Raw genomic sequence first — 9,769 nt, forward strand, 5'->3', positions numbered from 1 at the left:
TACAGGTTCTTCTGATTCCAGCTATTTGAAACATCCCTCACCCTCATCCTTCTTGATCTGACACAAATGGTATTCTCCTTGGGACACCTTTTCCAGCACCACTAACTTCAGTCTTTTGTCATTCCAAATATCCTTGCATGTCTTCTATCAAAGACCTTAACACTTCTGCTGTGATGGTTTATTCATCTCTCTGTATCCCCAATATGTTGTTATAGTCTCCAGAAAAAGACTCTTCATTCTCTGATTAGTGTAAGGCTTTTCCCATAGCAGATACTCAGTCATGGGGGCTACTTCGGTTTGTTGAATAGAGGAAAGCTAATTGGCCCATTTAAGGGAATAAACGTTTGACCTTGGCTTTATCTGCTCCCTGAGTTGGAGACAAGATTTGCATGCTTTTGTTGTCCTGGGTCAAGGGAGCCACAGGTAGTTCAAAGCACTGGGGGTTGAATAGGGGGGATATTTGACAATATACCTCTTTAGGTAGATAAAGGGGATCTATTCATATTCGGTGGAAAGGGAATCAATGAAGTTCCTGGTTCCTTTGCCTTTAACAATAGTCTTTCTGAGCAGCAGAGAGAGCCTCTAAGAAGGTGATTAATGTGAGCTCCTGCTGAGGACTTCAAATTGATCTTGGCAAAGAAAATGTCATTTCTCTGCCTGTCCCTTGGCTTCAGAGAAAATATGGAAAGGAAAGTTTCAAACAAACTGAAGAGTATACACCAGATATTTTCAAAGAAGATGGAGGATACAGTAGGCCTTCTGGGAGTAAAAAAAAAAAATGAGTGGATCCATCCACTCAATATTAAAAGCTCATTTTCAGTATTACTTTGCCTGCACTTTGAGTTGCCTTTTTGTTTGTAATCATTTTCAACAATGGCACCCTTGATCCTCCATGTGACACTCTGGTCTCCCAGGCCTTTGATCCCACAACTATGGTGGAATTCATTTGTCCATGTACATACTGTTCTCCTGACACTGTCCTCAGTTCCAAGGAAGTAGAACTAAATCAGTTATGATCCCAGCCCTGAACAAGTTCATAGTCTAGTGAAGAGCACAGAAATGAAAACGTGAAATTATAATCTACTATCGCAAAGACGATAATTATGATACTATGAGACCTATCGGTGATGGTCCTTTTGTTCATTCATTTATCATACATGTATAGGCAGAGACCATGAATTATACCAGGCTTTGGGGGTACAATAGTGAAAACAATAATCAAAGTTAATTCAAAAATTCCCTGAGCTTAAAAAGCCTGACTGTTCCAGGGTCTGAAGAAATAACAGTATGGCTGGAGCTCAGGGGTCAAAGGACACAGTTCCACAAAAATGAGGTTGCAGAGCTGGTCAGGGACCACAGGGAAGCTTTGAAGGCTATAGCAAACAGTTTGTTTTTGTGGGTTTTTGTTGGTGTGTTTTGTTTATTTGTTTTCCTTGATAAATGTTTTAAGGCCAGGGAGTAACAAGATATGATTTATATTTTTTGATGATTGTTCTGGCTGCCATATGAAGAATAGATTTGGTTTGGGCATAGAGGTTGAAAGAAAAGTCAAGATGGAAGGAGGGAGAGCAATTGGGAAGTTGTTTTAGTAATTCAGGTGAGAAATTATGGTGCATTAGTCTAGAAAGTTACTGTGAAGATGGAGAGAAGAAAGGTGGAAGGGCAGTTGTAGGTACACAGTAAGGCAGAGGTATTGTAAAAATATTGCAGGAGGAGGGGAAAACATGTAAAAATATATAGAAGCAAGAAACAATTGGAAAAAACTTGAGGAAGAGCAATCCCACCAGAAACATTATAGTCACTACCACCAATAACATCATCTTCTTTACCACCACTATCACCATCATCATCACTGTCAGTACCATTGTCATAGTCCCCCAGTACCATCATAGTGAATAATAATATGTAATGCATAACTGTTTTAGTTTACAGTAAATTCTTGTTAGTCTTAACTTGAATTTCTCTGGTTGGCTCATCAGCTTTGAGTTTTTTTGGGTTTTTTTGGTTTTGGTTTTTTTTTTGAGAGGTTTTTTTTTCTTTTTTTTTTTTTTTTGCTATAGGGCGTGGGTGCTCGCCAGACAGAGAGAGACAGAGAGGCAGAAAGCGAGAAATCACCCCCCAGGGGGGATGGCCACACTACAATCCCTCTCCTCCATTCTCCTCTCGGGATCTTGGGCATGCATGCACACGCACTCAGTGTCAGTTTTAATCCACCGGGTCCGGGACGCAAACCGCAGTCGACTACATGGGAGTCCAGCGACATAGCCATTACACCAACTACTGGTCCCATCAGCTTTGAGTTTTTGATCACTAACTACAACTGTCGTATTTGAAATCTCTCTTTCTACTATTTCATTCATTGTCACTGAATGTTCATACCTAGATCTCTCACCATTGTATCAATACTTTTCATTTCTTTTATCTTCATGTGCTTTCATCCCCAGTTTCATTGCTTGGTAAGACATTCCTAAACCATCCTTTACAGCCCTGTATGTTTAATCAGGCTTTTGATATCTCCTTACATTCTAACCAGTCCTTAAATTTGAGTCACTCTGACTGTTCAATTTTTCTGATTATGAATATGATAAGATCTTCCAGAGAGTAACCCCTCTAATTTCACTTTATTTATTTCATTTCTTCAGTAAATATCTTTCACTTAAAAAATAATTTGCCAGATATTTCTTCAGTAAATATCTTTCACTTAAAAAAAAAAAATTGCCAGATAGAAGGTACATGAACTTGTCAGAGAGAGAGAGAGAGAGCAGAAAAGTAAGAAAGTACCCTCTGTGGGGAATAGTCACACCACAATCCCTTCTCCATTTCTTCATTCTTTCAGGATTTTGGCCACACATGCACATGCTCCCAGTGGATTTCTTAAGCCACTAGTTTAGATATTGAACAACTTAGCCATATAAAATCCAGCCACCTTAACCACACACCATGGAGTGGTCCTATCTTTCGTTCTTTAAGTTGTCTCCATACCACCCAAGACTAAATACTATCTTCTCTCTTTAGCAGTCACCTAAATGAAGACCCTTACTTGCCCCTTCAAAGAAAACTTTCAGTCGAGTTCATACACCTCCATCTTTGAACTACATTTTTATGATTTCAATTTATTTTTGTGTCCAGCTGTGTCTTTTCTTAATCTTATCAATAATACAACAAACTAGTTACTTGATTGTTACTTTCAATGAATCTTGTACTAAAAACTCATTTGAGAGGACTTATTTTTTAAAGACTTTAAATTCTACTTTGAGTTTGGTAGATACCTTAAGGTAGATATTGTCTAGATATCTAGACAGATATCAGGTCATCACTATTTTATTATCTCTATTCAGACTTGGGGGTTTGATCATTTATTTCTTAGCTCAGAAGTAAATGTGATCCTACATCATTCCCTAGTCTATCTTTTCATTTACCACAGAAAGAAGTGAGATGTTCTTATACCTAGTTAGGTCTTTCTGTATCTATGCATCTACACAAGGATGCTAACCTGCCTTACACCCCTATCCAGGGCTTTAGTCTGCCAAATCATAACTGTGATTTTGACCAGTAGCAAAAGAAACTTATTTTTCAAAATGCCATGAAGTAAACTTTTGAACTCAACTCAATATGTATTAAACACCAATTTAAAAATTCTCTATAGAGATGGTAACTTAAAAGATACCATTTATGATTTTAGAAATTTCAAAATATATCCCTGAACAAAGCCAAGTCACTAGATTGCTAATAACCCAGATAATGTAGAGATTCATGCAAAATTGCTTTTCGCAAAATTATGCTTTGGTGGGATAACTTCATACTTTATAATTATTAAAAATAGATAATTATTAAAAACAAAAATTGTTATTAAGGACATTGTTCATGAGATCAAAAACATCCTCTTCATAAGGATTTCAGAGAGAAATTCAGCCTGATCCTTGTGCCAAGAACATTTGTACTCCTTCTGGAAAAACAGCTTGTTTTTATTTCATGGGCATGGTGAGTAATGCAAAAATAGTCGAACTTTTTCCTAAGAAGCTTGAAGTCAAATATTTGCCTCTCCTATTCGTGGAAATCAGGTCATGATGGACTGCCCTTTATCCTTATACTAAGTGCTAGGGCATGCCCTCTGTCTTATTTATCTATTAATTGTCACTCTAATGTGTACTACTCTGTAGTATTGCATGTGCTATTGGAAGTCATTTGAAATTATTTTGAGAAAAGATGAGGCATAAGTAAATAAAAAAACGCTCTTAGTTTTTAGTATCATTGAAACATTACATCTCTTTTTGGGTTTTTAAAGAATTTCCATAAAAAGGCGTTGATCAGAACAATTTTTATCTTTACTGGAACTCTGAACTCGCTTTTAGCATTTTTTCTTTTTTGAGAGGTTTTTGCTATAGGGCGCGTGCACTTGCCAGACAGACAGAGACAGAGAGACAGAAAGCGAGAAATCACCCACTAGGGGGGATGGCCACGGTGCAATCCCTTCTCCTCCGTTCTCCTCTCAGGATCTTGGGCACACACGCACATGCGCCCGGCGAGAGTTTTAAGCCACCAGGTCTGGGACTTGAACCACGGTCGACTACATGGGAGTCCAGCGACGTAGCCATTACGCTAACTGCTGGTCCCACTTTTAGCATTTTGTTGGACTGAGTAAGTAGGTTGATGATATCTACAGTTTTTATTTATTTATTTATTTATTTATTTCATGAGTGAGAAAGACAGAGAGAGAGAGAAAGAGAGACAGTACCTCAAGCAGGGTCTTGGCACTGCAATTCACCCCCAACGTGAGCCAGTCCCAGATGGTGGCCATATGTGCATGTCTGCTGTAACTCAGGAAGAACTCTGGACACATACCCAGAACTTTCCTGTGTGGATCATCTTCACAGAGCAACACATTTGATATTGTGCCACCAGTCCAGCACCAGTGTTATCTACCTTTGAAAGGAGAAAAACAAAATGGGTTCTTGGGAATTTTCCTCTGGAGATGTTTGTCTTCCTTTGGAATTGACTGAAGCTGTGCTTATGCTGACAGGCAGGGTTTAGATATTGAGAATGTTTTAGAAAACAAAAACCTGAGGCAGCGGGAAATAGAATTCTAAATTATTAAACCCGTTTCCAAAGCAAGATAGAATGGCTGAAACAAAACAACCAGGATGCTGCACCTCTGGTCTCAGAAGGTGATGAGCAACCCCACATGTTAGGTAGCAGTCTTAGTTGCAGGGAGCCAGAAAAAAGGTGGTTTTATTCTGGTGTGGTAGAAAGGTCAGTATGGAAGTTGTAAGCACATTTCTGAACCTGGGCATGCCGTGACTGGCTCTAGTCCAGCCTGTGAGGATACCTTGAGATGCATCAATATTCTTTTTTATCTTCTGACACAATCTAGCCATGTTCTAGAGGACTCTCTCAAATCTTGTCTGCTTTCAACCAAATTCATTTGAAGAAAAATATACCAAGCTCCATGAAGCCATTGGCAATATTTCTTTTATGTTTTATGTGCCCAATGTTAAAGGCTGACAGTTGAGAGAATCATAGTAGAGGGCATAGGGGAACAAAATTAAGCTGTAATCATTGTAATTGGTCTATAGAAGCCATGCTCCATGATCTAATTCTCCTAAGAAGTGGCATGGGCCAGCCTGTGGCCTGGCGATTATGAGAGCTGGGTCCAACATGGCTGACTACAACATGGTAGTTCCAGACTTTGTGATTTTAAAAGCATGCCAGGGTGCATGTGCATGCATGTCCCAAGGAGGAAAAAAGGAAGGAGAAGGAACTGTAGCGTGACTCTCATGAGTGAGGGTGTGACTTCAGGCTTTACCTCTCTCTCTGGTAAGCACACAGGCCCCCTGGCAAATTAAACAAAAACAAAAGCAAAACACTAGAAGTGGAAAGAGAGATTCTAAAATACATTGAGCACATAATGTTTATAAAACATTGCAAATGGAGACTCTGAAGCAGGACGGCCTGGGTTTGAACTCTAGTTTTGTCACATTCTAACTATATGACTTTAGCTAAGTTACCTTGACTGTCTTTTTCAGTACTTGTCTCACTGGGCTTACCTATAGGTAAAAATGTATATAGAAATGTAAAAGGCACATAAATATATAGGAAAGCTTCCGGTACATACTAAGCATGTAAAAGCATTGCTATAATACTAGAAAGTAACTTTTAATTACTTTCCACATAGGAATAACTCAGAGACTCAGAAAGTTGACACAGTGTATTCATTCCAGCCTTCTCCACAGCCTGTTACTGCCATTATGCATGTGTGTGCACACACTAACACACACATTGACATTAGTATGTTATGGGTGGTCATTAACTCTTTCCTTGAACAACAGTAATATCATTGTCCCTATATCCTTATTATACATAACTTTGAATATTAGAGACTTCTAACACTGAAGGCTTTCACTGACATGTGTTAGAGACTTCTAACACTGAAGGCTTTCACTGGCCTGCAGAATCTATCTTTCTTTGACTCCCAAAGCATCAGAAGATAAAGGCAGCTAGAAACCAACTGGGGAGAGTTAATATTGGTATGTGGTTTCTAGTGTTCAAATATGAAATCATCTAGAAAAACTAATAGAAAGGCTGGAAAGCACAGACTCAAAAATGTGCCATAAAATTTAAACGGCCCTAATGGAATCATTGGGAGATGAGGTACAGGGCCAGAGAGTCTTCAGAGTTAAGGGCAAAGAGTCTAGGATGGCATGTCTTTGTGAATGTTATTTAACCTCACTCTCTCTTTTTTATTTTTTTTAAGGTTTTTGCCATAGGGCCTGTGTGCTGGCAGGAGAGACAGTGAGAGGGAAAGTGAGAAATCATCTCCCTGAGGGGATGGCCATGCAGCAATCCCTTCTCCTCCATTCACCTCCTAGGAATTTGAGCATGTTCACACATGTGCACAGTGTGATTTTCAAGCCACCAGGTTCAGCACTCGAACTACAGTTTGCCACACAAGAGTCCAGTGTCTTAACTACTACACCACCTGTAGGCCCCTACTAAAACTTTTTTAAGCATAGTGGAATTTTAAAAAAATATTTTATTTAACTTTATTTATCTTAATTTGACCAGAGAGGGATGGAGTGAGAGAAAGTGAGAGAGGGAGAGAAAGTGAGAAAGCAAGCTGCCAGGTCAGGGATTTGAACCATAGTCGGGCATGTAAGAGCCAGCACCCTTAACCACTAAGCCACCTGTTGGCCCCAGTACAGTGATTTTAAGTGAAATAAAGCACATGTGAAATAGGAAAACAATGCTTAAGCTAGTCGTTAAAAAATTCCCATTTTACTTATTTTATATTTATGCCATAGTGTACATGAACAGTCCCCTGACTCTGTCCTGCACTCACCTCCTACTATGCTACCCTTCCCTCACCCTTTTATGGGCTCTTTTTTTATTTTTTATTTTTTTTAATGTCAAACTCTCCCCTGATTCAGGGCATTTGCATTTGTTCTCCTTCTGTCTTAAACCCTCATTCTTCATGCCAGGCCACACCTAAAGACTGACCTTAACCATCTGCTTCAGACAAGCCCCTCTCCTTCAAGCCCTGGTCTGCCATATTTCCCCATTCATCTTCTTTGCGGCACTGCTAGACAGGTGTAAGTACTTATTTTCTTGGTTGTTAGCACTCATTTTCTATGGAATGTGAAATATACAAGGACAGGGTCATTTTCCACATTCAGTTTCTGTCATGGAAACCGGCATATAATAATAATTAAAGTCGACTGAGTCCTTATATATTTGTACGTTTATAAGCAGTTTTCTTTTTTCTTTTCTGTTTTTTTTTTTTTTTTTTTTTTTTTTTTTTTTTTCTCACGGATTAGTGTGTGCATACAATAGGACGTGTGCGCTCACCAGACAGAGAGAGACAGAGAGAGAAAGTGAGAAATCACTCTCCAGGGGCATCTCGGGATCTTGGGCACGCACGCACATGCGCCCAGTGTGAGTTTTAAGCCATCGGCTCTGGGACACGAACCACGGTTGTCTACATGGGAGTCCAGCGACATGGCCATTACGCTAACTGCTGTTCCCAACAGTTTTCTTATATAGGCTGAGCATCCTTAATCTGAAAATCTGAAACTCAGAATGTCCCAAAATCTAAAAATTTTGAAGTCAACAGAATACCACAAATGGAAAATTTACCCCTTGACCTCATGTGATGGGTCACAGTCAAAACTCTTCAAAACAAAAATGTTATATAACACTACTGTCACGCTATGTGTATAAGGTGTATATGAAATATAAATTAATTTTATGTTTAGACTTGGGTCCCATTCCCATGTTTTCTCATTATTTATATGCAAATATTTCAAAATCTGAGAAGACACAAAATCCAAGCATTTTGGATAAGAGATAGTCAGCCTGTATTAATTCAACTCTCATCATTACCCAAGGGGTTGTATTGTTATTACTACTAATATTACTATCTTTATCTTCTAGAAGAAGCAACAGGCTCAGACTTGCTCAAAGTCATACTGCTACTGAGTGGAAGAGCTGAAATTCTGTCTCAGTAGGTTTGGTTCCAGAGCCTGTGATCTTATCCACTGCCCACAGTCATAACCACAATCCCTTTGATATTATGAGTGAATGAAGGAATAAATGATCATACCAGAGATGATCTGATTTCTTAAGACCCACATCATATTTTCTGGGTAATGATGGACTGAATGTTTTTATCTACCCCAAATTTATATGTTGGTATCCCAACCCTCAGGGTGATGGCATTAGACGAGGTCTTCGGGAGGTGATGAGAATAGAGTCCTCATGAATGGGCTTAGTGTCCTCATCCAAAGGACCTCAGAGAACTCTCTCTTTCTTTTGCATAATGCAAGGATACAGTGAGAAGTTGGCGCCCTGTACTCTGGAAGAGGGCCCTCACCCAAACGACCATTCTGGTACCTTAATCTTGGACTTCCAGTATCCAGAACTATGAGAAATAAATTTCTGTTGTTTAAAACACACCCAATCTACAGTATTTTGTCATAGCAGCTGAAACTGAGATACCAGGTATGTTTAATTGAGCTGGGAAGATTCATTAAAAAGAATTGGCCTGGGAAGGCTGGGCACCAAGTGGTTCCCATGGTTGTGGGTTCTTTTACTTTCCTAGGATGACATGCACATCACACCACAGCTGACCTGTTAAGACCAAATCAGCATCCTGTGACCAGACATCACTCTTCTTGCAAAGATGTTACATTGTTAATGACTGGGCAGTGGGTTCCCCTGAGGTTTGGCTCTTTACAAAGCAATATTGAATTTCCCACATCCTCTATTCAAGGTGGCTGTGAGAAAGTCTCAGTCCTTGCTTCTTATTCTCTGAAGACATGTGAAAGCAGAGTCGGAAATAGCTACTGGGCTTCCTCCTTTCTCCCTTTGCCTCCCCAGTATTTTCTGAACACGGCAGGATTCAAGGACCACGTGAATGTTTGTGTGTGAGTGGCAGGGCTGGCTTTATCACATTATCACACTTCCCTCGTACGACTGAAAACAGTGAGTAGACCCCAGGAGGATTATCTCTTTTCCCTTTCAGGCCTTGGCAATTTTATTCCAGTGGTGTCATCAAAATCGATTATGTGCCCACTCTATGCATAATGATAACACTAATAACCTACATTTATACAGTCCATATAAACCCTTAGGTTTACAAGGAGCTTGAAGGTTGTCAATTCTCACATGACCCTGCCATCCTTAGCATTGCTTTTGTTTTATTCAATCCTCAGACTCATGGGTGGTAAACTGGACTATTAGTCTTAATTTAAGAATGGAGACAGGTAGCAGGAAT

The 9,769-nt window shown here is 39.5% G+C and overlaps 1 long non-coding RNA gene across 6 annotated transcripts in view; it reads left to right on the forward strand.

Annotated features, from left to right (window-relative positions):
* The window catches only part of LOC114007778 (uncharacterized), a 65,825-nt gene that overhangs the window by 48,931 nt on the left and 7,125 nt on the right, over positions 1 to 9,769 (forward strand). For 2 of the 6 annotated variants that reach the window (XR_003549360.1, XR_003549361.1), the window contains 4 exons: positions 7,476 to 7,586; positions 8,428 to 8,497; positions 8,820 to 8,994; positions 9,373 to 9,477. This is a non-coding gene — a long non-coding RNA (uncharacterized LOC114007778). Of the gene's footprint in view, positions 1 to 7,475; positions 7,587 to 8,427; positions 8,640 to 8,819; positions 8,995 to 9,372; positions 9,478 to 9,769 lie in introns of all 6 variants that reach the window. The other 4 variants (XR_003549362.1, XR_003549363.1, XR_003549365.1 and 1 more) reach the window with 4 other exon arrangements.

The sequence above is a fragment of the Tupaia chinensis genome, unplaced genomic scaffold (assembly GCF_000334495.1).
Source record: "Tupaia chinensis unplaced genomic scaffold, TupChi_1.0 Scaffold000231_2, whole genome shotgun sequence".
NCBI lineage: Eukaryota > Metazoa > Chordata > Mammalia > Scandentia > Tupaiidae > Tupaia > Tupaia belangeri.